At 48.5% G+C, this 10,632-nt stretch overlaps 1 protein-coding gene across 1 annotated transcript in view; it reads right to left on the bottom strand.

The window, feature by feature from the left end:
* Positions 1-7,924, bottom strand: part of KCNJ5 (potassium inwardly-rectifying channel, subfamily J, member 5) — a 25,223-nt gene extending 17,299 nt beyond the window's left edge. The window contains exon 1 of the mRNA XM_008566497.1: positions 7,728-7,924. The gene's annotated coding sequence lies outside the window, so the exon portion shown is untranslated. The remainder of the gene's footprint in view (positions 1-7,727) is intronic.
* Positions 7,925-10,632: the final 2,708 nt, after the last annotated feature.

The raw sequence follows: 10,632 nt of genomic DNA, 5'->3' as shown, positions 1-10,632 counted from the left end.
AGACAAAAAAAAAAAAAAAAAAAAGACCCTTTTGACTATATCTAAGGGGTTTTGAATATATTCAGCAATTTTTAAAAGGGCAGTTATTAGGCCTAATTTGAGGTGTGGAATACAGATTTGAAAGGCTTATTACACGTGAGCACCTTTCAATCAATTTAACATTCCACAGGCACCGGAATATTGAGCAGCACATCTGTAAGCTTGCCCCTGAGGCTCCCAATCTGTCTGGCTCCCATTTGCTTAAGATGGAATGTTTCTTGCCCTCCCTGATGAGCTGCTGTGGGCCACTCACAGCTCCTGACACCTTTTCACTTTAATACTTCACTGTGGCTTTCTTACACAATCCACACACAGCTTCCCAGCCCTTTGAAGAAGACATATGAAAAATCATGAATAAAAGGGCATGAAAATCTTATTAATTCATTTTCGATTTTCCCCACATTTGTATTTGTCTGCCTAGTACTTTTCCTTTTTAAGCCTGCTGTCTCTTTGAAAGCAAGAAGCATAGTTATAATTCATTTTCTTCATTGTAACCCCACAGTGTATGTATTCTGCATTAAATAATAAAGGGAATTAATAATTAAATCAAAATGAAAAACCACTTGTTTCCTCTCTACAGCCCAAGGGACAGATTTCCTGTGCTGGTGCCAATTTATCAGTGATGATTAGAGAATATGAGATAGGAGAAGTGCAGAGAAGACAAAAGCAAGATAATGTGAATATGAATATACTTATACACAAGGAAAAAAGCTGGGATGGTGAGAGAAGGTAAATGAATCAGTGAAAGACGCAGGCACACAGGGCATGATAGGTAAAATCCCAATAACTGTAGCTGGAGTCTATTGGGTGTGGACTCTATACTAGAGTTTATTCAAAATGCTTTACAATCACTTAATCATTTCAAAAAGATATGAGGTAGGTACTATCTTCCTCATTTTACAAATGAGAAAACTGAGGCATGGGAGGGTGAGCAAACAGTGCCGCAGCTAGTAAGTTGCTCATCTGGATTTGAGCCCGGGCTGACTGCCCTGGAGTCACTCTTGATGTATAAGGAAACCAAGGGCAAGGAAGTGCCTGCAGGACCCAAGGAAGAGGAGCGAGACAAGTATGGTGGGAGCCAGTGAGGATAAGAGAAAAATGAAGTGAAGGGGTAAGTTCCTTAGAGTAAGGGCTTGACAATGAAGAAAATAAAAGCAAAGGATAAAAATGAAAGGCAAAATGAAGCAAAGGGAAAGTGAACGTGGGAATCACAACGAGAGCTGGGAAGAAGGAGGGAAAGGACAGGAGAGACAATCAGTGGAAGGAAGACACAGGAGGGACACCTGCCACTGGGCACTTCTCATCTGCTGATGTATTTAACCTTTTCCATGCCCTCTCAAGGTAGGCATTATTAGACCCATTTTACAGAAATCGAACTGAAGGTCTGAGGATTAAGTAATATGCCCAGAGCCACATGGTAGTTCTAAACAGAGCAGAGAGAACTGCAGACAACCATGTGATGCCAAAGAAAGAAATTGAAGAACATCTAAACAAATGGAGAAACATACCATGTTCATGGATTGGAAGAGTCAGTATAGCAAAGATGTCGATTCTGCCCAAATTGATATACAGGTTCAATGCAATTTCTATCAAAATCCCACAAGATTTTTTTTTGTAAATAAATATAGATAAGATTATTCTGAAATTTATATGAAAAGGCAAAGGAACTAGAATAAGCAATTTTGAAAGGAATGAAGTGGAAGGAATCAGTCTGCCCAGTTTCAAGACTTATTACATGGCTGCAGTGATCAAGACCATGTGGTATTGGTGGAACTAAAGACACATACATCAATTGGATGGAACACAGAACCCAAAAATACACCTTCACCAGTATGCCCAACTTACTTTTGACAAAGGTGCAAAAGAAATTCAACAGAGGAAAGACAGCCTATTCAACAAATGGTGTTGGAGCAACTGGACATTCATAGGCAAAAAAGTGAACCTTGCCCTAAGTCTCAGACCTTATGCAAAAATTAACTCAAAGAGAATCATGGACTTAAATGTGAAAGATACAACTATAAAGCATTTAGGGAAAAAAACATGGGAGAAGCTCTTCAAGATCTAGGGCTAGGCAAAAAGACTTTAGACTTGACGCCAAAAGCACAGTCCATAAAAGGAAAAGCTGATAAATTAACTTTCATCAAAACTAAAAACATTTGCTCTGAAAAAGACCCTGTTAAGATGATGAAAAGACAGGGCCGGCCCGGTGGCGCACTGCTACAGTGTGCCGCTTGGGAAGCGCGGCGGCGCTCCCACCGAGGGTTCGGATCCCACGTACAGACCGGTTCCCGCTCACTGGCTGAGCAAGGTGCGGGAGCAACACCGAGGGTTGCGATCCCGTTGCCGGTCACGAAAAAAGACAAAAAAGGAAAAAAAAAAAGAAGATGAAAAGACAAATTATAGAGTAGGAGAAAATATTTGCAAACTACGTATCAGACAAAGGACTAAATTCCAAGATATATAAAGATCTCTCAAAACTCAACAGAAACAACGACAACCACAAAAACCAATCCAATTAGAAATGGACAAAAGACATGAAGAGATATTTTGCTGAAGAGAATGTGTGGAGGGCAAATAAGCCCATGAAAAGATGGCCAACATCATTAGCCAGTAGGGAAATGCAAACTTAAACCACAATGAGATACCACTACCCACCTGTCAGAACGGCTAAAATAAAAAATAGTGACACCACCAAATGTTGACAAGGATGCGGAGAAACTGCATCACTGTGGGTGGGCATGTAAAATGGTACAGTCAGTATGGAAAACAGTTCGACGGTTGTTTTTCCAACTGCATATGACCCAGCAATTGTACTCCATTTATCCAGAGAAATGAAAACTTATGTTCACACGGAAACCAGTGCACAAATATTTATAGCTTCTTTATTCATTATAGCCCCAAACTGGAAATGACCCAGATCTCTTTCAGTGGGTAACTGGGTCAACAGACTGTGATATTTTCACACTATGGAACACCACTCAGCAAAAAGAAATAAACTACACACACACATGTGATGAATCTCCAGAGGATTATGTTGAGTGAAAAAAGCCAATCCCAAAAGGTTACATACTGTATGATTCTATTTATACGACATTCTTGGGATGGCCAAAATTACAGAAATGGGAAACAGATTAGTGGTTGCAGGGGGGAGGGAGGGAAGCAGCAGTGGCCTAAAAGGCGACCTAAGAGGCCCTGTGCTGGTGGACACGTGTTACTGCCAATTGCTTACTCGTTTTGATATTGTGCTGTAGTTTTGCAAGATATTACCACTGAGAGACACCGAGTAAAAGGTGTGGCAGATCTCCCTGCATTATTTCTTAAACTGCGTGGGAATCTACAACGACCTCAAAATTAAAAAGTTTAGTTTAAAAAAATACGAGAATGACTGAAGTAGAAAAGAACCAGAGCAAGAGAGAGAGAGAAGGAAACAGAATGTGACCAAGAGCTTAAGAGAAGGAGTCAGGGCCATCCGCAGAGATGAAGGGCCGGGCAAGGGGCGGCCTCCCCCAGCCCGTCAATGGGGCCCAGGCTCCGCTCCTCGGCCTTCCGTCCTCCCTCCCTATGGCCCTGTGTCTACCTTGCGCTCCCTCCCTCCAAGCCTCTCCTCCCACCTCTTCCATGTCCCCCATGAATCTGTTCATCCAGCCCCTTAGAGAGCCTCCCCCATCGCCCTGGCTGCCCTGCAGCCCTCTGTGCACTCTCCAGTGGCGCTTGCCACCAGTGCTGCACTTAGTCATGGGCAGGTCTACTCTCCCCACAGATCAATCGTCTGGTCTGAGAGTTCTCCAAGGACAGGGCAGGCATGGTGTGATCCGGTCTTCTATCTCAGGTGTCTACACAAGGCCTGGCCTGTGGAAGGAGCTCCATACCCACTGTTGAAGGAATATACGAGTGACTTTTGAGTTCACCTGGTAAAGGGCACTTTACAAAGCAACTGAGCCCATCTGCCTCGGGCTGGGGACACCTTCCTACCCTGGTGTCCAGTGGCGTTGCTGTGCTGCAGCCCAGGATATCTGGCTGTCATGGCAGCCGGGGCACCTGTGGCTTCTATTGGCCCTGCTGGACAGTCACCTTCCCAGGCCAGAGGCAGCCCTTCCTCCCCGCCAGGTTCTAGGCACCCAGTGCCCAGTAGCACAATCTTGCCCGGGGTAGGGTGGAGTGGAGGGGGCAGACTTGGAGGGTGGTTGAGACAGAGGTTGGGCCCCAGGCAGCATCTGAGGTCCTCTCAGCTCTTGCCCCTGCTCCCCTTTCCTTTCTGAGCAGCAAGAAATAGTGTAGGATGGTGGCATTAGCACTCCACAATTGTAAGGCTAGGGGCCTGAAATATGAGAGAAGGTGTGACTGCCAAGTCACTGGGGCTGAATATGACATTGCAAGCTTGATCTTCCTCCTCCCCTTACCCTCTATTTCCCTGCCTCCCCCATCCCCCAGACTCTCTGGCCACCATATGGAGGTGACCAGGAAGTGCTGTGGCTACCTGACAACTGGTCATATCATCCCTGACCTTTTCTCCCCAGCCTGCTCCTGGTCTGGGATGATAATGGAACTTAACATTTAAGCAGCAGCCAGGATCCCCAGGGTCATGTGTTAAAGGTTTGGCTCTGACATTTAACTTAACACAGTTCTTGGCAAGGGTTACTGCCATCCTGGGCTCTGTTGACTAGAATAGCTCCCTTATCAGAATGTCAAGGTAGGAGGAACTAGATAAGCTGCTGCTGCGACACTGGCAGGGCCTTGGAGGCCAGCCACCCGGCCATCCAGCCCTCGGCTGGCAGGGTTTCAGGAAGGGGAAGCTGTCCACTCAATTCTAAAATCATTTCAGAGAAAGCCACTCCAAAAGTCTTTTCAAGAAATACATTCAGGTATTTTTACTCAGATACCTTACTACATTCCTTTGTGTTTGAACTCCCATTTTTCTTGTCTTGTCTTTAGGCAAAAAAAAAAAAAAAAAAAAAATCCTCCATGGCTGACAAGTGTCTTAATAATAGTCATCTGATGACGGAATCTCTCTTAGAAACACTGCCAGCTTTTGACGACCTGTTTGTAGCTCATACACAGTGAACATTGTAGGCTAACAGTGGCTTCCTTGAACTACCTGGTGGGTTTCTGGGTCCCTGCTTTCTTTCCAGGGCCCTCCCCTCACCCTGGCCTGAACATTCAATCCATGCTGGCTCAGAAAACGCAAGATTTTGCTAACATTCTTTTAAATGGAAAGCATAACCCTGCCCAATGATCCCATTCCAGGATTTTCAAAACTTAATTATTCCTGGTATATGCTAGGTGATAAATGGTTGTTAAATGGATTCAAAACAAAAAAACCAAAGTAGAAGCAGTTTTCAAGTGTGTGGATGCACAGCGTACATTTGTGGCTTTGCCCATAGAAAGCACAGAGAATCAGGTCTTTTAAGAGCAAATGGGAACTGGGGAATGGGCACTCTAGTTATGGGGTTAACTTCAGCACAGATGACTAGAGCAGCCTTCAGAGGCTCCCAAAGTCCTGGACAAGATACCCAGTTGGGCACTTGCAGAAAGCCCCAAAGGGATCTTGCTACACAGCCTGCAGCAGGGGCAGTGAGGCCAAGAGAATGCTGTGACAGTCGCACTGGTGTCTCTGCTGGATGCACCACTCAGGCCATGCGTGCAGATTCAGGGAAACCCACACTGGGGAATCCCACTGAGATCTGCGTTCATTCCAGAGAAGGTAGCTAAGCTTTTGGGACAGCCTGGGCAGAGAGATTGGCATGTGTCATTTCCTCTTAACCCACCCTTCGTCCTGTCTCATCTTGCAGCTGAACTGCTGGCTGGGTGGTGTGCATTCACGCTTTGTTTAATGCAGGCATGCTCCTTAAATAAGAAACACTGCCTGTGAGTAGCACCAGCAGTTTACAGCAGCTTCTGGAGAGGCCAGAAAACGTCTGTACCTGAGTGGTGGTCCCCTTTCTGTTGGAGAGTTAGGCAGGAAGTCTAGGACATTGTTCCGGTGAAGATCATTGTGCTTTGTGGGACGCACAGGCCAGTTCTCTATGGGATGTTTCCTCTCTTTCAATGGTGGCCCTGCTGCTGTTCTTCCCAGAAGAGCACACCCTGCACTCCAGGACTCCCACTGAAGGCCGGACCTTCTGCCTCTGAGCAGAATGATGCCATCTCAGGTCTGCTTGATAGTTTAAATCCCCAGCCAAGCTGGCCAAGCTTCTCATGCCAGAGCCCAACCAAAGGCCTCTTCCCTCTCTGACTCCCACATCATTCACTCTGCTCCGTTCATCTGTCAGATTCTAGGAAGCCTCAGCCAGCCAGCTGATGGGATTTACACCTGGATTTGAATAAAAGGCCTGGATTTGGGAACACCTTTCAGGGTTAGAGTTTGACAGTGGAAAAAAACCTGGATTTGAAGCCTGAGGACAAAGGTCTAGGAGATAACAGCACTGCCACGGTGCTCAGATTCTGTTAGCTTTCATCTCATCTATAAAACAGGAGGGACAAGCCGTGCCTCACAGGACTGGTGTCAGGATTAGCTCATCTAAGCCATGTCAATGTGGTTTTTTACTAAAACCAAGGTGCTAGCTCGGCATCTTGTTTCCATAAATACTAGCTTCTTTTCACTACCTCTTCCTCACCTGGAAAAGTGCTTTGTGAACCAGAAAGTCCTATAGCAAATGACGAAAACAAGGTGTGTTTTGGAGTCAGACCCAGGTGAGAATCTCACTTTCTCAGCTGTGCACCTCAGGCAGATTACACAGCCTCTCTGGGCTGCCAAATCTCACCTGTAGGATGAGGACGAGCATCTCTGTTTCATGAAAAGGACTAACAGGGAGTCAAGCACTTGCAACACGCACGTTCCCACTGATGATCCTCTGGTGTTTGAAAGGGCTCTGGGAACAGGTGCTGGGCTGGCCTCACCCGCCCCATGCTCATGTTTAGGGTGGGCCCTGGAACTTTAGGGACCAGACCTGGTCCAGGAGCCAGCACCGACCTGAGGTGGCTCCACAGCCCTAGGGGCAGGAAAGCCCTGTTTCAGGGAAGGCAGGGACAGCGTCTGGGCTCCGACAGCTCTTCAGGGACATGCGCCGGTTTGAGGAGGGGGGATAAGGACCACGCCACCCTGCCCTATTCCTCATTCCCTGCCCTTGGAGGCTCCATCCCTGGCCTTTCTGAACAGTTTGAAAGATGTTCAAAAGACGTAGGGAGGCCTGCAGGAAGTGACCCGAGCCATGAGGAGGGCACACATGACAACGCTGTGTTTCCAGTCTGGCCAGACTTAAAAGGGGAAGGAGGATTAAGCCGCCGGTCTGAGGCTGAGGGAGTCGCAGCCCCCCTCTGGCCGTCTCTGCCCGCGTTTGAAAGCAGAGCACCCCCATCCCCTGCCACCGCCCCGGCTCCCAAACCACTGGCGGGAGGTTTCGGGCACCCCCGGGTCTCCCGGGTCTCAGCGCCACAAGCGGAGATGTTTACAGCCGTCTGACGGCGGCTCCCAGCGCCCAGGCAGCTGCGGCTCCGGAGATCTCCGGTTTCCCGGCTGGACTTTGGACCCGCCCGGAGCTTCCCCTTATCCCCGGGCTCCGGGCTCCCAGTCTGGCGGCTCCCCTGGGAGGGCTGGGCGGCGGGGGGAATGGACCCCCCGGGGCTGACCGTCCTGCCTTCCAGAACCAGTGAGCCGGGGAGAAACGCAGGAGGAAAAGAAGGCAACTTACTCGTTGAGATCGAGCTTCCAAGTCCCACTGATGCTAACTTCTGGGATGTCCCTTGGAGGCGGTGCAGGGGGGTTCAGGGCCTTCGAGGGGACTCTCTCGCCCCAGCCATGACCCGACCGAGTGGCTGCAGCCTGGCGCCTGTCCGTGTCGTGGAGTCCTGTGGGCAGAGGCGTCTACGCCATCCCGCCCCTTCAGTCACTCCTTCTAGCGACTGGCGGAGGCTCCGTCTCCCGCGCTCTCCCGCTCTCCCTCCTTCCTCTGCGCCCGGTGCAAACCAGTCTCTGGCTAACAAGGCGATTTAAAGGGCCACGGGCGAAGGCGCCCGAGTTGGAACGGAGCAGGTGGGAGCGTGCCCTTCCGGAGTGGGGGAGCCCCCGTGCGGCGCTGCTGCCGCACCCGACGGCTCTAGCTCCTGTGGCTGGGGGGAGGGTCCGGGAGCCTGATCCGCTGGCTGGAGGTGGGGAGGGTCCAGGGATGGGAAACAGGACTGTTGTCCCCGGACTCTGCTCAGCCCCGGGACGTTCTGTCCGGGGACAAGTGGCGGGCGGCTGAGAGGGAGAGGCGGGGACACGCGCCCTCCCGAGGCAGAGCTGGAGCTCCGTGCGCCCCTCGGCGGGGCAGAGCCGGCTCCCCCCGGCAGCTCCTGCCTCCCGTTTGCATCCCTCCCTGCCTGGAGGAAAGCTGATGACATGGATTTATGCTTTGATTCCTGTGAGTTGTAGGCAAGGTAGCTGCAGACGTCACCCTGCAAAGGGAAGGCTGCCGTCTGGAGAGGGCCAGCGGATGTCTCTAAAGACTGGTTCCTTCAGGGTGGCCCTTCTGAGCCGGTGGTGACCCAGCCTTCTAGGTTCCACACGGCGGCTGCCAGGCCGAGTGTGTCTCCTTTCTCAGGGGCGGACACAGCTTGACCCAGCGTGTGGTGGTCCCAGCGCGCCACACTAGCACAGGTGCTCAGTGAATGTTTATCAAATAAGGATGTCTGCAACAGGAAAACCGGTTCATTAAATTACAGTGAGAAAAATGCTCGTCACGGGTCTGGAGCGCACCGAGTCTGTCCTCTCCTTTAAGCACAGCAACATGGAAGCTTAGTCTCATTAATGGTGGCCTGGGGTTCCTCTTGCTGCGGAGACCAGCGAGCACAGAACCCATTGCCCAGGCGCCCTCGCCGGGTCGTGTGTCCTAGTGCAGTCCTGCCAGATTTGCCTCCTGGACACTCTTCTCCCCGTTAGGGGGACTCAGCCTGTCTTGGTGTTCTTCCATTCTATGTTGGTTGATCTTATGGTTTAACACTAGGAGAAGAGAGCTCTGAATTCCTTAATTTCCTAGTTCTTGGGAGAGGACTTAGCCATGTAGCTCTGAGGTCCAGACAACACAAACGATAAGCATTTACTGAGCCCTGTGGAGCCCTGATGAGGCCTCTGTCCTAGGGTAGCAATTGCATTTGAAGGATAGAGACCATGGTATTCCCTCTGCCCTGGTGGGCCAGCCTGGCTGACTTTAAAGCAAAACATAGGGAAGTCTGGAAAATATTGTTTTGCAATATTCTCTCTGTGATGGGACCTTGAACCAGGAAACAAAATCTGTGTCCCGTTCTCAGCCTAGACCTGAAAAATGAGAAGTACAGGGATTCTATTCCTGAGTGGCTGTTGCAAACTTAGGTGACTTTTCCATGCCCAAATCTCCCCAAAAGCATAGACAACATTTGAGGACAGGAGACACAGTTGAAGAACTATTCAGGGAGTTTGGAAGGTACTAAGTGCATTTTTCATGGTCTGAAAATTGATGAGGCACTGCTGGAAAGTACCAGAGAATTCATATGTATTATCACTGTTAATTAGAGCACACACACTTCTGCCCATCCCTTTATCTGCTTCTTGTACCTTCTTTCATTGAGCCGGAGATGAGTTCACAATTAAAGTTTTCTCTTTAGAATATGTCACAGGAAATTATTTTTTCTCCTATTTATAGAAATTCCATTTGCATTTATGAGACTGGAAATGTCTCATAAATATTTCCTGCCAGATAAAATATTAATTAAAAGAGTTTATTGAATTATACTCTGAAATTCTAACTAAATCTCTTCTAAGACAAATATTTAAGTATTTTCTCATGTCAGGAGAATTCCTCATATATTACTTGTGTGTGTTAATAAGCTCATCTGTAAACAGCAGATATCTATCAATTAATGACATATTGTTTCCTAATATTGAACAAAAAAATCATGTAATTGCCATCCACTTTAAAAAGCAAAAAACAAAACAAAATATTGCCAACGCCATTGAATCTGCCCTCGAATACCTCTTCTTCCCTCCAGAGAGAATCAGCAGCATGAATTTGGTGTTTCTCTTTCCCATGGTTTCTTTATGCTAAAACCACACACACACACACACACACACACGCACACACGCACACATGTGCAAACACACATACACACCATACTTTGCACACACATACACAGACACACACACATACATGTCTATTCAATCAGCGAATATAAGGGGACTTCAAAAAGTTCATGGAAGGGGCCGGCCCGGTGGCGCACTGCGCTAGTGCGCCGCTTGGGAAGCGCGGAGGCGCTCCCGCCGAGGGTTCGGATCCCACATACAGACCGGTTCCCACTCACTGGCTGAGCGAGGCGCGGGGGCAACGCCGAGGGTTGTGATCCCCTTGCTGGACCTGTTGCTGGTCCCGGTCCTGTACGGGGGCAACACTGAGGGTTGCAATCCATTGCCGGACACGGAAAAAAAAAAAGACAAAAAAAAAAAAAAAAAGTTCATGGAAGGATGCATATTATCTTTTAATTCCATTTCCACAAACTTTTTAAAGTACCCTCATATTGACCATATGTAAGTATTTTTATATTTGCAGACTCCTTCGGTTAGGCCTACTATGTTTGAGACACTTG

The sequence above is a fragment of the Galeopterus variegatus genome, unplaced genomic scaffold (genome assembly GCF_000696425.1).
Source record: "Galeopterus variegatus unplaced genomic scaffold, G_variegatus-3.0.2 Scaffold247, whole genome shotgun sequence".
Lineage (NCBI taxonomy): Eukaryota > Metazoa > Chordata > Mammalia > Dermoptera > Cynocephalidae > Galeopterus > Galeopterus variegatus.
The sequence above is the reverse complement of the archived record's forward strand: the minus strand, read 5'-3'. Positions and strand labels throughout refer to the sequence as shown.